The following is a 9,094-nucleotide window of genomic DNA, read 5'->3' on the forward strand; positions in this document are numbered from 1 at the left end:
CCCAAACAGCACATGACGCAAAGAAAAAAAGAGGCGCAATGAGGTAGCTGTGTGAGTAAGATTAGCGACCCTAGTGGCCGACACAAACACCGGGCCCATTTAGGAGTGGCACTGCAGTGTCACGCAGGATGTCCCTTCCAAAAAACCCTCCCCAAACAGCACATGACGCAAAGAAAAAAAGAGGCGCAATGAGGTAGCTGTGTGAGTAAGATTAGCGACCCTAGTGGCCGACACAAACACCGGGCCCATCTAGGAGTGGCACTGCAGTGTCACGCAGGATGGCCCTTCCAAAAAACACTCCCCAAACAGCACATGACGCAAAGAAAAAAAGAGGCGCAATGAGGTAGCTGACTGTGTGAGTAAGATAAGCGACCCTAGTGGCCGACACAAACACCGGGCCCATTTAGGAGTGGCACTGCAGTGTCACGCAGGATGTCCCTTCCAAAAAACCCTCCCCAAACAGCACATGACGCAAAGAAAAAAAGAGGCGCAATGAGGTAGCTGTGTGAGTAAGATTAGCTACCCTAGTGGCCGACACAAACACCGGGCCCATCTAGGAGTGGCACTGCAGTGTCACGTAGGATGTCCCTTCCAAAAAACCCTCCCCAAACAGCACATGACGCAAAGAAAAAAAGAGGCGCAATGAGGTAGCTGTGTGAGTAAGATTAGCGACCGTAGTGGCCGACACAAACACCGGGCCCATTTAGGAGTGGCACTGCAGTGTCACGCAGGATGTCCTTTCCAAAAAACCCTCCCCAAACAGCACATGACGCAAAGAAAAAAAGAGGCGCAATGAGGTAGCTGTGTGAGTAAGATTAGCGACCCTAGTGGCCGACACAAACACCGGGCCCATCTTGGAGTGGCACTGCAGTGTCACGCAGGATGTCCCTTCCAAAAAACCCTCCCCAAACAGCACATGACGCAAAGAAAAAAAGAGGCGCAATGAGGTAGCTGACTGTGTGAGTAAGATAAGCGACCCTAGTGGCCGACACAAACACCGGGCCCATTTAGGAGTGGCACTGCAGTGTCACGCAGGATGTCCCTTCCAAAAAACCCTCCCCAAACAGCACATGACGCAAAGAAAAATAAAAGAAAAAAGAGGTGCAAGATGGAATTGTCCTTGGGCCCTCCCACCCACCCTTATGTTGTATAAACAAAACAGGACATGCACACTTTAACCAACCCATCATTTCAGTGACAGGGTCTGCCACACGACTGTGACTGATATGATGGGTTGGTTTGGACCCCCCCAAAAAAAGAAGCAATTAATCTCTCCTTGCACAAACTGGCTCTACAGAGGCAAGATGTCCACCTCATCATCATCCTCCGATATATCACCGTGTACATCCCCCTCCTCACAGATTATCAATTCGTCCCCACTGGAATCCTCCATCTCAGCTCCCTGTGTACTTTGTGGAGGCAATTGCTGCTGGTCAATGTCTCCGCGGAGGAATTGATTATAATTCATTTTAATGAACATCATCTTCTCCACATTTTCTGGATGTAACCTCGTACGCCGATTGCTGACAAGGTGAGCGGCGGCACTAAACACTCTTTCGGAGTACACACTTGTGGGAGGGCAACTTAGGTAGAATAAAGCCAGTTTGTGCAAGGGCCTCCAAATTGCCTCTTTTTCCTGCCAGTATAAGTATGGACTGTGTGACGTGCCTACTTGGATGCGGTCACTCATATAATCCTCCACCATTCTTTCAATGGTGAGAGAATCATATGCAGTGACAGTAGACAACATGTCCGTAATCGTTGTCAGGTCCTTCAGTCCGGACCAGATGTCAGCATCAGCAGTCGCTCCAGACTGCCCTGCATCACCGCCAGCGGGTGGGCTCGGAATTCTGAGCCTTTTCCTCGCACCCCCAGTTGCGGGAGAATGTGAAGGAGGAGATGTTGACAGGTCGCGTTCCGCTTGACTTGACAATTTTCTCACCAGCAGGTCTTTCAACCCCAGCAGACTTGTGTCTGCCGGAAAGAGAGATCCAAGGTAGGCTTTAAATCTAGGATCGAGCATGGTGGCCAAAATGTAGTGCTCTGATTTCAACAGATTGACCACCCGTGAATCCTTGTTAAGCGAATTAAGGGCTCCATCCACAAGTCCCACATGCCTAGCGGAATCGCTCCGTGTTAGCTCCTCCTTCAATGTCTCCAGCTTCTTCTGCAAAAGCCTGATGAGGGGAATGACCTGACTCAGGCTGGCAGTGTCTGAACTGACTTCACGTGTGGCAAGTTCAAAGGGCAGCAGAACCTTGCACAACGTTGAAATCATTCTCCACTGCGCTTGAGACAGGTGCATTCCACCTCCTATATCGTGCTCAATTGTATAGGCTTGAATGGCCTTTTGCTGCTCCTCCAACCTCTGAAGCATATAGAGGGTTGAATTCCACCTCGTTACCACTTCTTGCTTCAGATGATGGCAGGGCAGGTTCAGTAGTTTTTGGTGGTGCTCCAGTCTTCTGTACGTGGTGCCTGTACGCCGAAAGTGTCCCGCAATTCTTCTGGCCACCGACAGCATCTCTTGCACGCCCCTGTCGTTTTTTAAATAATTCTGCACCACCAAATTCAAGGTATGTGCAAAACATGGGACGTGCTGGAATTTGCCCATATTTAATGCACACACAATATTGCTGGCGTTGTCCGATGCCACAAATCCACAGGAGAGTCCAATTGGGGTAAGCCATTCCGCGATGATCTTCCTCAGTTGCCGTAAGAGGTTTTCAGCTGTGTGCGTATTCTGGAAAGCGGTGATACAAAGCGTAGCCTGCCTAGGAAAGAGTTGGCGTTTGCGAGATGCTGCTACTGGTGCCGCCGCTGCTGTTCTTGCGGCGGGAGTCCATACATCTACCCAGTGGGCTGTCACAGTCATATAGTCCTGACCCTGCCCTGCTCCACTTGTCCACATGTCCGTGGTTAAGTGGACATTGGGTACAGCTGCATTTTTTAGGACACTGGTGACTCTTTTTCTGAGGTCTGTGTACATTTTCGGTATTGCCTGCCTAGAGAAATGGAACCTAGATGGTATTTGGTACCGGGGACACAGTACCTCCAACAAGTCTCTAGTTGGCTCTGCAGTAATGATGGATACCGGAACCACGTTTCTCACCACCCAGGATGCCAAGGCCTCAGTTATCCGCTTTGCAGTAGGATGACTGCTGTGATATTTCATCTTCCTCGCAAAGGACTGTTGGACAGTCAATTGCTTGGTGGAAGTAGTAAAAGTGGTCTTACGACTTCCCCTCTGGGATGACCATCGACTCCCAGCAGCAACAACAGCAGCGCCAGCAGCAGTAGGCGTTACACGCAAGGATGCATCGGAGGAATCCCAGGCAGGAGAGGAATCATCAGAATTGCCAGTGACATGGCCTGCAGGACTATTGGCATTCCTGGGGAAGGAGGAAATTGACACTGAGGGAGTTGGTGGGGTGGTTTGCGTGAGCTTGGTTACAAGAGGAAGGGATTTACTGGTCAGTGGACTGCTTCCGCTGTCACCCAAAGTTTTTGAACTTGTCACTGACTTATTATGAATGCGCTGCAGGTGACGTATAAGGGAGGATGTTCCGAGGTGGTTAACGTCCTTACCCCTACTTATTACAGCTTGACAAAGGGAACACACGGCTTGACACCTGTTGTCCGCATTTCTGTGAAATACCTCCACACCGAAGAGCTGATTTTTTTGGTATTTTCACCAGGCATCTCAACGGCCATATTCCTCCCACGGACAACAGGTGTCTCCCCGGGTGCCTGACTTAAACAAACCACCTCACCATCAGAATCCTCCTGGTCAATTTCCTCCCCAGCGCCAGCAACACCCATATCCTCCTCATCCTGGTGTACTTCAACACTGACATCTTCAATCTGACTATCAGGAACTGGACAGCGGGTGCTCCTTCCAGCACTTGCAGGGGGCGTGCAAATGGTGGAAGGCGCATGCTCTTCACGTCCAGTGTTGGGAAGGTCAGGCATCGCAACCGACACAATTGGACTCTCCTTGTGGATTTGGGATTTCGAAGAACGCACAGTTCTTTGCGGTGCTACTGCTTTTGCCAGCTTGAGTCTTTTCATTTTTCTAGCGAGAGGCTGAGTGCCTCCATCCTCATGTGAAGCTGAACCACTAGCCATGAACATAGGCCAGGGCCTCAGCCGTTCCTTGCCACTCCGTGTGGTAAATGGCATATTGGCAAGTTTACGCTTCTCCTCCGACAATTTTATTTTAGGTTTTGGAGTCCTTTTTTTACTGATATTTGGTGTTTTGGATTTGACATGCTCTGTACTATGACATTGGGCATCGGCCTTGGCAGATGACGTTGCTGGCATTTCATCGTCTCGGCCATGACTAGTGGCAGCAGCTTCAGCACGAGGTGGAAGTGGATCTTGATCTTTCCCTAATTTTGGAACCTCAACATTTTTGTTCTCCATATTTTAATAGGCACAACTAAAAGGCACCTCAGGTAAACAATGGAGATGGATGGATACTAGTATATAATTATGGACGGACTGCCGAGTGCCGACACAGAGGTAGCTACAGCCGTGGACTACCGTACTGTACTGTGTCTGCTGCTAATATAGACTGGTTGATAAAGAGATGTAGTAGTATGTATGTATAAAGAAGAAAGAAAAAAAAACCTCGGGTAGGTGGTATACAATTATGGACGGACTGCCGAGTGCCGACACAGAGGTAGCTACAGCCGTGAACTACCGTACTGTACTGTGTCTGCTGCTAATATAGACTGGTTGATAAAGAGATGTAGTAGTATGTATGTATAAAGAAGAAAGAAAAAAAAACCACGGGTAGGTGGTATACAATTATGGACGGACTGCCGAGTGCCGACACAGAGGTAGCTACAGCCGTGGACTACCGTACTGTACTGTGTCTGCTGCTAATATAGACTGGTTGATAAAGAGATGTAGTAGTATGTATGTATAAAGAAGAAAGAAAAAAAAACCACGGGTAGGTGGTATACAATTATGGACGGACTGCCGAGTGCCGACACAGAGGTAGCTACAGCCGTGAACTACCGTACTGTACTGTGTCTGCTGCTAATATAGACTGGTTGATAAAGAGATGTAGTAGTATGTATGTATAAAGAAGAAAGAAAAAAAAACCACGGGTAGGTGGTATACAATTATGGACGGACTGCCGAGTGCCGACACAGAGGTAGCTACAGCCGTGGACTACCGTACTGTACTGTGTCTGCTGCTAATATAGACTGGTTGATAAAGAGATGTAGTAGTATGTATGTATAAAGAAGAAAGAAAAAAAAACCTCGGGTAGGTGGTATACAATTATGGACGGACTGCCGAGTGCCGACACAGAGGTAGCTACAGCCGTGAACTACCGTACTGTACTGTGTCTGCTGCTAATATAGACTGGTTGATAAAGAGATGTAGTAGTATGTATGTATAAAGAAGAAAGAAAAAAAAACCTCGGGTAGGTGGTATACAATTATGGACGGACTGCCGAGTGCCGACACAGAGGTAGCTACAGCCGTGAACTACCGTACTGTACTGTGTCTGCTGCTAATATAGACTGGTTGATAAAGAGATGTAGTAGTATGTATGTATAAAGAAGAAAGAAAAAAAAACCACGGGTAGGTGGTATACAATTATGGACGGACTGCCGAGTGCCGACACAGAGGTAGCTACAGCCGTGGACTACCGTACTGTACTGTGTCTGCTGCTAATATAGACTGGTTGATAAAGAGATGTAGTAGTATGTATGTATAAAGAAGAAAGAAAAAAAAAACACGGGTAGGTGGTATACAATTATGGACGGACTGCCGAGTGCCGACACAGAGGTAGCTACAGCCGTGAACTACCGTACTGTACTGTGTCTGCTGCTAATATAGACTGGTTGATAAAGAGATGTAGTAGTATGTATGTATAAAGAAGAAAGAAAAAAAAACCACGGGTAGGTGGTATACAATTATGGACGGACTGCCGAGTGCCGACACAGAGGTAGCTACAGCCGTGGACTACCGTACTGTACTGTGTCTGCTGCTAATATAGACTGGTTGATAAAGAGATGTAGTAGTATGTATGTATAAAGAAGAAAGAAAAAAAAAACACGGGTAGGTGGTATACAATTATGGATGGACTGCCGAGTGCCGACACAGAGGTAGCTACAGCCGTGAACTACCGTACTGTGTCTGCTGCGACTGGATGATAAATAATGATATAAAAAATATATATATATCACTACTGCAGCCGGACAGGTATATATTATATAATGACGGACCTGCTGGACACTGTCTGTCAGCAGAATGAGTTTTTTATAGAATAAAAAAAAAACACCACACAAGTGAAGTCACACGACGAGTGTTTAACTTTTTCAGGCAATCACAATATAGTATACTACTAACTATACTGGTGGTCAGTGTGGTCAGGTCACTGGTCAGTCACACTGGCAGTGGCACTCCTGCAGCAAAAGTGTGCACTGTTTAATTTTAATATAATATGTACTCCTGGCTCCTGCTATAACCTATAACTGGCACTGCAGTGCTCCCCAGTCTCCCCCACAATTATAAGCTGTGTGAGCTGAGCACAGTCAGATATATATACATAGATGATGCAGCACACTGGGCTGAGCAGTGCACACAGATATGGTATGTGACTGAGTCACTGTGTGTATCGTTTTTTTCAGGCAGAGAACGGATATATTAAATAAAACTGCACTGTCTGGTGGTCACTGTGGTCAGTCACTAGTAAACTCTGCACTCTCTACACTTCTACAGTACTCCTAAGCTCCAGTAAATCAGGTCAATCTCTCTCTCTCTCTCTCTCTTCTAATCTAAATGGAGAGGACGCCAGCCACGTCCTCTCCCTATCAATCTCAATGCACGTGTGAAAATGGCGGCGACGCGCGGCTCCTTATATAGAATCCGAGTCTCGCGAGAATCCGACAGCGTCATGATGACGTTCGGGCGCGCTCGGGTTAACCGAGCAAGGCGGGAGGATCCGAGTCTGCTCGGACCCGTGAAAAAAACCATGAAGTTCGGGCGGGTTCGGATTCAGAGAAACCGAACCCGCTCATCTCTAAGCACCACTGGACTGGATTTATACCGAATTATATGGACTTATATGGAATTATACGTCAGGATCACTGGAATTATACGGCAGGATCACTGGACTCATATGGCAGGATCACTGGATTTATACGGCAGTACCGCTGGACATATACGGCTGTACCGCTGGACATATGCGGCAGTATCAATGGTGAAGTCCGGTTGGGTTCGGTTCTCTGAGAACCGAACCCGCTCATCTCGTCTAATGATGGCACGTTCATGGGCTGGTCATAGTCAATAAGATAATTAGAATTCTAACAGTAACGTATAGCCGGGGCAGATTACCCTGCCAAGATACAGGGCCTTCCCCTGTAGGACAGTGCACACTGTAGCAGTTTCTTTTTAGGGCTGTAATACTGTACACTGGAAAATGGAAATATGTCTGCCACAGGCAGTTCTGACATAATGGGCCAATAAGACGCAGCTACCTTGCTTCCCATCAGTTCATGGTATAGCACAGCCCAATCACGCCAGAGTTCTTTCATTATTGGGCCCTGAAGGAGTGTTTCATGAAATGATTGTGCTGACTTTGCTGAGTCAGTGATACATTTGTGTGATTGCGTCCCCTATTTGCAAAGAAATGCAAACCGCACTGCAAATTACAATTCTGTATCTCTGAATATCGTGGCAATAAGGAATGGTTTTTTTTAAAACTCTTTGGGGCAGATGTACTAAGCCTTGAAGAGTGATAAAGGGACGAAAGATAAAGTAGAAGCCAATCAGCTCCTGTCATTTTTCAAACACAGCTTGTAACATTGGGGTGAGGCTGACGCTGATGAGGTGATTTCTTGAAACAATTTTTTTTTTTGCGCACGTACAGTATTGAGGACTTTGTTTTTGGGTGCAAAAAAGTAAATATATGTAATGCATACCTCCCAACTTTTCACTAGGAGAAAGAGGGACACACGCACGGCGAAGCCGCGCGCGCTGCTGAAAAAGGGGTGTGGCCTATGAAAAGGGTTGTGGCTTCGTGGGACACCCGCGATCGCGAGCCACGCCCCCATTTTCATCACTGAGGGGGCATGCCCAGCGCTCTGTGAGCCACTGGCATGCCCCCTCTCCCCCTGACGCCAGTGAATAGACGCTGTGCGCATGCGCACAGCGTCTATTCACTGCTGCTCTGCTAAGCAGGGCAGCGCGTGCAGGAGCCTCCCAACTGCCCCCCCCCCCCCCACCGCGGAACACTGCGGCCCGTGGGTGGGACAGTCCCCAAAAAACGGGACTGTCCCGCGAAAATCGGGACAGTTGGGAGGTATGTGTAATGTATGTCTGGCCTAATCCAGACGAGTAGCGGTTACAATACCGGTAGTCGGGATCCCGGCGGTCACATTGCCAATGCTGGTATCCTAAATAGCTGTGAAATACCGCCGCCGGAGTACCGGCACTACAGACTTTTCTCGCTCTGTGGGTAGAGGGAGAATAGATTAAAAAACATCAGAGAGCACTCAATAAAGATAAATTATTACATTTATTAAAACAATGAACAATAAAATAATTATATGTATATCTATATGATGTTGTCGCCACAATAAAAAGTCTCTTAATGTGAAATCCGCAGCCTTGAGGGCTATAGATTAGTTTGCATTAGGGAACAGCGTCCTCAGTGTATGTTAGAAACCATAAAACAGTTCTTAGTAATAGGTATAGATGCAGATGTAGTTCAAGAGTATAATCACTTAGGGGTCTATTTACTAAGCCTAAGTCACTGGAGAAAAAGCACCAGCCAATCGGCTCCTGTCATTTTTCAAACACAGCCTGTAACATGACAGTTAGGAGCTGATTGGCTGGTGTTTTATCTCCAACGACTTTATCTCCATCCAAAGCTTAGTAAATAGACCACATAAAGCGCTATGCTCTACCTCCAAAGTGAATGTCTCACTATGTGCTATTGCAAGTTCTTTAGTGTTGAGAGATATGTATACAGGAATTAGCAGCAGGCAGGCACAGTTCTTAGCACAGCTTTCAGTCTGCAACTATTAGTGAGTAGTATTACCCCCGCTTAATAATAGTAGATGTTTTCCCGG

Source organism: Pseudophryne corroboree, chromosome 6, assembly GCF_028390025.1.
Source record: "Pseudophryne corroboree isolate aPseCor3 chromosome 6, aPseCor3.hap2, whole genome shotgun sequence".
Taxonomy (NCBI): domain Eukaryota; kingdom Metazoa; phylum Chordata; class Amphibia; order Anura; family Myobatrachidae; genus Pseudophryne; species Pseudophryne corroboree.